Source organism: Primulina eburnea, unplaced genomic scaffold (assembly GCF_022965805.1).
Source record: "Primulina eburnea isolate SZY01 unplaced genomic scaffold, ASM2296580v1 ctg1167_ERROPOS772328, whole genome shotgun sequence".
Taxonomy (NCBI): Eukaryota; Viridiplantae; Streptophyta; class Magnoliopsida; order Lamiales; family Gesneriaceae; genus Primulina; species Primulina eburnea.
In genome coordinates, this window is record NW_027330707.1 from 45598 (window position 1) to 54009 (window position 8412).

Below are 8412 nucleotides of genomic sequence, written 5' to 3' on the forward strand. Positions count from 1 at the left end.
TGACTCGTTATCTCATCTCAACTCATTTCTAATCTAGGGATCTCGATCTAATTTAGACTTTGGCATCTATATCGAATATCTACAATAGAAGTCGATCTACTTCTAAGCTCATCGGTATACCACAAGTCTAGGGTCTTAGCGGTTCTACCAAAGACTTGGCGGTTGTGCCCTAGCTAGGCTGATCTGTCCTAGACTCGAACTCTTGCTCTGCTATAATTCAATAGACTAAACATATCAATCTGATAATTTGCAAATATCAATGCAATGAAATAAAGTATGTGATTTTGGGAAACTCAAGTCAAACCTCACTCAAGTTGTGCAATCCCGAATCAACATTTATTTATACATTTTGTTCTGTCGCTCTGATACATTCAAAGTCTCGACTCAAAGTCTGTCGATGTTCAATCTGACAATGACAATATCAATATACTGTATCAATATTCTATTCAAATCAAGACATCTCTGTCTTATCAAATTCTGACAGTACAACAGTACAATCCTGCGATACTGGTGATACCACACCAGTATATACTAATTCCAATAACTTATAATTAACCACCATACAAATCTGACATCAATTCTAATCAATTCCATTCTGAAAATCATAACAATTCCATATGATATATGTTTCTTAATCTGACTTCGATTCTATGATGTCTACTATGTCAAGAGCACCATATATGAATCGTATCTGATTCTGGACATAGCATAATTTCAAATCTTAACAAAACGTAACGAAACTTACGTCCTGTAGTAGTGGTGTTGCTAGGAACACAGTGTCGTACTCGGATTCAAATTTGGACGGCCGGATTGTTCGTAAATCAAATTCTGAAATCAAAAGCAATTCTTCCCTCAAAGTTTTCGTTTTTCCTTTCTTCCGAATCGTTTAAGGACTAATGTGTGTGTGTGTGTGTATATATATATTTATATATATATATATATATATACACACGTTGCATGTCAAGATAGGTGGCGCATCTCTTTGCGCAGCACGTCTCGCGCATATGCGCGGCCTATCTCGGCGCATATGCGCGAGACCATATGTCTCGACGCGTGGCAACACGGCAGCTCGCGCATATGCGCGCCCATCTTCCGCGCATATGCGCGAGGTTCTCTGGAATTGGCACTTGGCCTCTCGCACAGCTCGCGCATATGCGCGACGCCTTCCGCGCATATGCGCGAGTTCTCTGGACGTTGGTAACATATGCTCGCGCAGATGCGCGCACTTACTTCGCGCAAATGCGCGGGGTCTTCTGTCCATCTCGCGCATGTGTGCGCATCATGACGCGCATGTGCGCGAGAGCTATGGTCCTCGCACATCAAATTTCACACGCGATCTCATTTCGTGTCTCGGTTATCCTTTTCATAATCGTCTCGATTAAAAATCAGTAATCGTAATTTACCACGATATAAAATTTCGGGCATTACATTTCTCCCCCCCTAAGATACGATTTCGTCCCCGAAATCACAGGCAATCAATCTTATCAATAAGGAGTATATACAGAAACTGTATAGGAAATTTACATTATCGAAATAACTCTGGGAATTCTTGTCTCATATCTGATTTAGTCTCCTAGGTTGCTTCTTCAGTGCCATGAAAAGTCAATTGAACTTTCACAAGTGGAATGGTCTTCGTTCTGAGCTATTTTTCTTTGTGATCAATAATCTGAATTGGTTTTTCAACATAGCTCAACGTCTCATCCAGTTCGGCCTCGTCTGGCTGAATAGCATGTGAGGCATTAGGAAGGTAATTCCTTAATAACGATACATGAAAGACATCATGTATCCCAGATAATGAAGGCGGTAATGCTAGTCGATAGGCACGATCTCCTATCTTTTCAAGAATCTCATAAGATCCAATGTATCGTGGAGAGAGTTTTCCTTTCTTGCCAAATCTAACAACTCCTCTGAAAGGTGAAATCTTTAAAAATACTCGGTCTGCTGCCTCAAATACCAACGGCCTACGTCGAACATTGGCATATTTGGCCTGCCTGTCTTGCGCTGCCTTCATTTTCTTTCGAATTAGCTTCACTTTTTCTGTCATATCTCTGATCATATCGGGTCCAATCTCAGGAACTTCAGAGATATCATCCCAATACAGATGGGATCTGCACTTCTTTCCGTACAATGCTTCAAATGGTGCCATCTCAATACTCATCTGATAGCTGTTGTTGTACGAAAACTCACAAAGAGGCGATGCAACTTGCCAATTAGTGCTAAAATCAAGCACTACTGCTCTCAGCATATCCTCCAGTGTCTGGATAGTCAGCTCTGACTGTCCGTCGGTCTGTGGATGATATGCGGTACTCAGATGTAACTTCGTACCGAGAGCCTGCTGCAAACTCTGCCAGAAGTACAATTGACTTCGGAACTCCGTGCAATCTAACCACTTCTCTGACATAGATCTCTGCCATCTGATCAAATCTGTACGTCATCTTGTACGGAATAAAATATGCGGATTTGGTCAATCGATCAATCACGACCCAAATCGCATCACAACCTCTGGAGGAACGCGGTAGCTGCGTCACAAAATCTATGGAAATGTGATCTCATTTCCATTCAGGAATAGACAAACTCTGTAATAATCCTCCTGGTTTCATTCTCAGTGCTTTCACCTGTTGGCAATTTAAGCATTTGGAAACAAATTCTGCAATATCCGTCTTCATCTGTTTCCACCAAAACTTTCTTTTCAAATCGTTGTACATCTTTCTGCCGCCAGGATGAATACTGAATTGACTGTTATGCGCTTCTGACAATATCTGTCGTTTTAAATCTGAAACATTTGGCACAACCAGACGAATATTCACATACAAGACGTTATCAAGTCCCTGATACTCTGATTGATGCCCTGTTCTGACCATCGATACTGATCGTTGTACATTCTGATCAACTTTCTTAGCCGCTTTAATCCTCATAATCAGCTCTGGTTCTACTTGCACCGTATAAAGTCTCAACGGTCTATAATCTGTTTCAAATGCTAATCCAGACAAACAGCTGTCTTCTATCAAATTTGAAATACCGATCGTCGACAAGGATAAAGAACATACCTTTCGACTCAGTGCATCAGCTGCTGCAATAGACTTTCCCGGATAGTATTTGATTTCACAATCAAAGTCTTTAAGCAAATCAAGCCATCTCCGCTGTCTCATGTTCAATTCAGATTGTGAAAACAGATATTTCAAACTCTTATAATCAGAATATATCTCAAACTTCTCACCGTAAAGATAGTGTCGCCATATCTTTAATGCAAAGAAAATTGCTGTCAATTCAAGATCATGAATTGGATAACGGGTCTCATGTGGTTTAAGCTGTCTTGAGGCATAAGCAATAACATGCCCTCGCTGCATCAGAACACATCCCAACCCCTTGTGAGAAGCGTCGCAATAAACCACAAAATCACCAATACCGGATGGGATAGTCAACACCGGAGAACTGGTCAATCTCTTTTTCAACTCCAGAAAACTGGTCTCACATTCTTCAGACCAAACAAATGGAGCATTCTTCTGAGTCAACTGAGTAATTGGTTTAGCTATACTCGAGAAATCTTTAATGAAACGGCGGTAATATCCTGCTAAACCCATAAAACTGCGAATTTCGGGCACTGACGTCGGTCTCGGCCAAGAAATCACGGCTTCGACCTTGCTAGGATCCACTGAAATACCCTCTCCGGATATAATATGACCCAAAAATATTACCTGTCTCAACCAAAACTCGCATTTCGACAGTTTGTCATATAATTTCTCAGCCCTTAAAATTTGCAACACGGTTCTTAAATGCTCAGCATGCTCATTCATATTCTTTGAATAAATCAAAACATCATCAACAAATATAATTACAAATTCATTGAGATATTTCTGGAATATACGATTCATCAATCCCATAAATACAGCTGGAGCATTCGTCAGACCAAACGGTATGACATTAAATTCATAGTGTCCATACCTAATTCTGAATGCTGTCTTTGAGATATCAGAATCTCTGACTCTCAGCTGATGATATCCAGATCTCAAATCGATCTTGGAATAAACCGAAGAACCCTGCAACTGGTCAAACAAATCATCAATACGAGGCAAAGGATATTTATTCTTTACCATTGCCTTGCTCAGTTGCCGGTAATCGATACAAAGTCTCATCGAACCATCTTTCTTTCTTACAAACAGTACTGGAGCACCCCAAGGAGAAACTCTCAGTCTGATGTACCCCTTGGCCAGTAAGTCTTCCAGCTGATTCTTCAATTCTTTCAACTCAATTGGTGCCATTCTGTACGGAGCTCTAGAAATTGGCGCTGTACCTGGCATCAATTCAATGCTGAAGTCTATCTCTCTGACTGGAGGTAATCTCGGGATCTGTGGGGTCCTGGACGCTAATCAAGTTCTTAATCATCATTGGGACTAATTAAGTAATGATAAAACAGGGTCTAAATTTTTTTTTTAAAATGCGGAACGTAGTTGAAATCAAACTCATATACTGTAATGCCCGAGATTTAATTATTGTAATCAGACGTTGATTGAATGACGTAATTGAAGTCATAAGAACTCAAATGAACCAATATGCCGAGATCGAGCGTTGTTGCGTGGTTAGCCAAGAAGTTGGACAGAACCTTCGGCGCTCGAGCGGTAGAAAAGGACCGCCCGAGCGCCAATCCACCACAAATATGGAAGTTGGGCAGAATGTTCGGCGCCCGAGCGGTAGAAAAGAACCGCCCGAGCGCCAGTATTCCGTAAGAGTAGGCTTGGGGCAGAATATATGGCGCCCGAGCGGTAGAAAATTACCGCTCGAGCGCCAATGGATAACCACCCGAGTATTTGAACAGAAAGTGTCGCGCCCGAGCGGTACTTTCTTACCGCTCGAGCGCGAGACGTGGAATAGGCGAGACGAGCCACTTGCCTTCTTGCATGTTTCGAATGTATATATATATATATATATACACATGCTAATCTTTCAGAGAAGAGAGAAACGAAAGAAATCGAGAAAGGGTCGAGAAATTCCTCCAGAAATCCTTACGCCTTTTCTGAGAAATCCGGCTGTCTGATTTTGAATCCGACTTCGGTACTGTGTTCCTATCAACGCAGGCTACAACTAGACGTAAGTTTTATTACGTTTAGACAAGATTTGAATTTATGATGTTGTTAGAATTGAATACGATTCAGATATGGGATTTCTGCTACCGTAGATATTGTAGAATCGAAGTCAGATTTAGAAACAGATTGTTTATGGAATTGTTATGAATTTTAGAGTTGATTTGATTGAGATTGCTATCAGAATTATGCTGTTATTCATTTTAAAGTGTACAGATATTGAGGTTATAGATTGTACTGAGATTTATTAGGAATTCTGATATTATAATTGGGATGTTAAGACTGACGGGGTTACAATACTGTATTGTTATACCGTCTAAACATCAGTGGGTACAGATTGATCAGATTCAGTATTGGTTTCTGTTATCTTGTGATACTGTTGATATGAATCAGATTGTAGATTATTCAGATATTGACCAGACAGATTGTAAATTGGATTACACATTGATACAGTGTATTGGTTATTGTCATTTCAGATCAGATATGGACAGATCAAATATGGACAAATTCGACTTCGAGACTTCGTCTTCATCAGACGGGGACGACAAAGGTATAATTCATGTGATATTCGGGAAGAAACAACTCAATCGAGATCATCCTTGAGTTGCCCAATAAATCACATACTATATTCTTGTTTATGTTTTATCTTATTATGCTTGTTTACAGATTGTGTATTCATGCATTAAGATAGGGCAGTCTGGAGATCAGGCAGACTACTAGATGTTCGGCGATATCTCAGCTCTGGGGAAGATCACCGCCCCTTTGTAGATGTGTATACAGATCAGGCCTAAGTCTAGGAATAAGACGTACAGCACCTCGATTGGTAGGGTAGGTGACAGCCAGTGACGTCTTATTCACCCCGGGATCCCTAGAGTTATAGTTGAGTCGAGTCTAGACATGATTTGATTAGGACTGCATGCACATATGGATGTGGCTCCTAGATCATGGGACCCATCGTTATTACTTCCAGTTGTGCTAGCATGTTTTTATGATTTAGGTTGGTGATATGTATGTTTAGCTGATTTGAAGTGCATGCTTGTTGTGATTAGATTTCATAGCTTATGAAATCTAATGTTTTGATTTTATTCATGACAGCATGTTTCATGAACTATTTTATGTATATACATGTTTACCATGTTTTATACTGAGATTTATTTCTCACCGGAGTTATCCGGCTGTTGTCTTGTTTTGTATGTGTGCATGACAACAGGTGGGGCTGGATCAGGGTCAAGATGATGATGAGAGAAGACGAGTGTAGCGTGGTGATTCCGGACTTACAGTAGACTTGGTTTTATTACTGGACTTTAGTAGTTGAACCTGAAATTAGCTTGTTGTACTTTAATACTGAAATGTATTTATACAGACATGTATAGTATTTAGATTCCATTACCTTCCGCAGTTATATCTTAAAACGAAAAATTTTTAGACCCTGTTTTATTTTAATTGATAATTTAAATCCCAAAGATGATTAGCGTCCGGGTCCCCACAACAGGTGGTATCAGAGCATTAGGTTCTAGAGCTGAAGGTTCCTAGAGCTGATAGTTCCTTTAGCTAAAGATTCTTTAGCGATAGATCTTTTAGAGATAGAAAAGATTGAGCGGGGTAGATGAATTCTCTTTCCTTGCATGTGTGTGCTAGCATGAGAGTGATTTTAATGTTGACTGACATTGTGTGCTAGCATGAGACTATGTGTTACTGCTTAAAGATACATGTTTACCTGATTATATGATTTGAATTGGTATTATGTATTCTTAAATATGAATCAGATCGGATTCATGATCAGCAGTAAGATGATCATGATCAGAAAGGATTGGCACAGCATTGTATTATTGGGTTACTAATGTTTGTGGTAATCAGATGTACCTCCCTGAAGGATTTTGGAAACAGGCAGTACTTCGTATGAGCAGCCATATATACCCGAACCGCAGATAGATGTGTCAGCGACTCCGATGGAAACCAAGTTGGCAGAATTTCAGTTATTTCAGCCGCCGATTCTGAGTGGTACAGAGACGCCTGAAACGTGTCAGCACTGGGTTGAGGACATAGAGATATTGTTTGATCTACTGGATTGTACAGATGACCAAAGAGTTAAATTGGTATTTCACCAATTACAAGAGGCTGCCAGAAGTTGGTGGATTACAATCAAAAGAGTATTAGCACTACGTGGTACTGTGATCACGTGGGAAGTCTTCAAGACTGAATTCTATCAAAGATTTTTCTCCGCCTCGTACCGAGAAGACAAGAAAGCAGAGTTTGAGAATTTAAGTCAAGGTCAATTGAATATTGATGATTATGCTGCTAAATTTTCTACTCTGTTGCGTTTTGCCCCTCATATGGCTAGGGATGATGAAGCTGTGGTGAATCAGTTCATTAGAGGATTGAATTCGGAGATAGTTGCATTCATGAATCTACAGCGACCCTATCACTTTGCTGATGTCTTGAGTAAAGCAAAGAGAGCAGAAGAGAGTCTGATTCGACAATTAACGAGGTTGTGTGTGAGGCAACCCCAGACACCACAATCCCCTTCGAGATTTGAACGTGGCAGCACGAGTGGAAAGCAAGATTTGCTGAAAGCTCGGAAGAAACAGTTCAAGAGGTTAGGCAGTGGTTCTTCCAGTTCCAGTGGTTCCAGTCCGAGTTATACTGGAGTCTATTGCGCTAGGTGTGGAGGGAGACATCCCATCGAACAATGCCAGGGAGTGACTGGTAGATGCAATATCTGCGGACATCATGGGCATTTTGCTAGAGTGTGTCCTCAGAAGGGTTCCCAAAGAGTCTGGGGAGCAGGACCATCGGGTGGCAATGCGTGAAAAACAGACCCAGTAGTTACAACAGGTACCATTCTTTATGATTATAGTGCATACGTATTGATATATACTAATGCATTCTTTATGAGTATCTGTGAATGACTAGCATGGAGATATGATGTATCTGTTTGGTCTGGGTATACGGTAGTATTAATTCCTTGGTTGTTGAGGAATGTGTTGATATCAGAGATTTCTGTGACATACGATATACTACAGTTAGATAAGAATGAGATGGGGTTAGATTATGATGTACTTGTACTTGTCTGCTTTGGATTGCATTATTGACATGAATATGCTGAACAAGTACCGGAATATTGTAGCATGTGTTCCAGAAATAGTAAGATTAAGACCAGATCTTGGTGATAAATGAGGATTTTCGATCCAGAAGTCCTTAGAAAATTTTAAGGTTTAGGACTCGATTATTACAGAAAGGAACAGATGGCATCCTTATGTATCCAGTAGATCCACTGCAATCGAGCCTAAAATTTGATAGTAAGATATTAGTCAACTGGTGTTTGATTAAATAA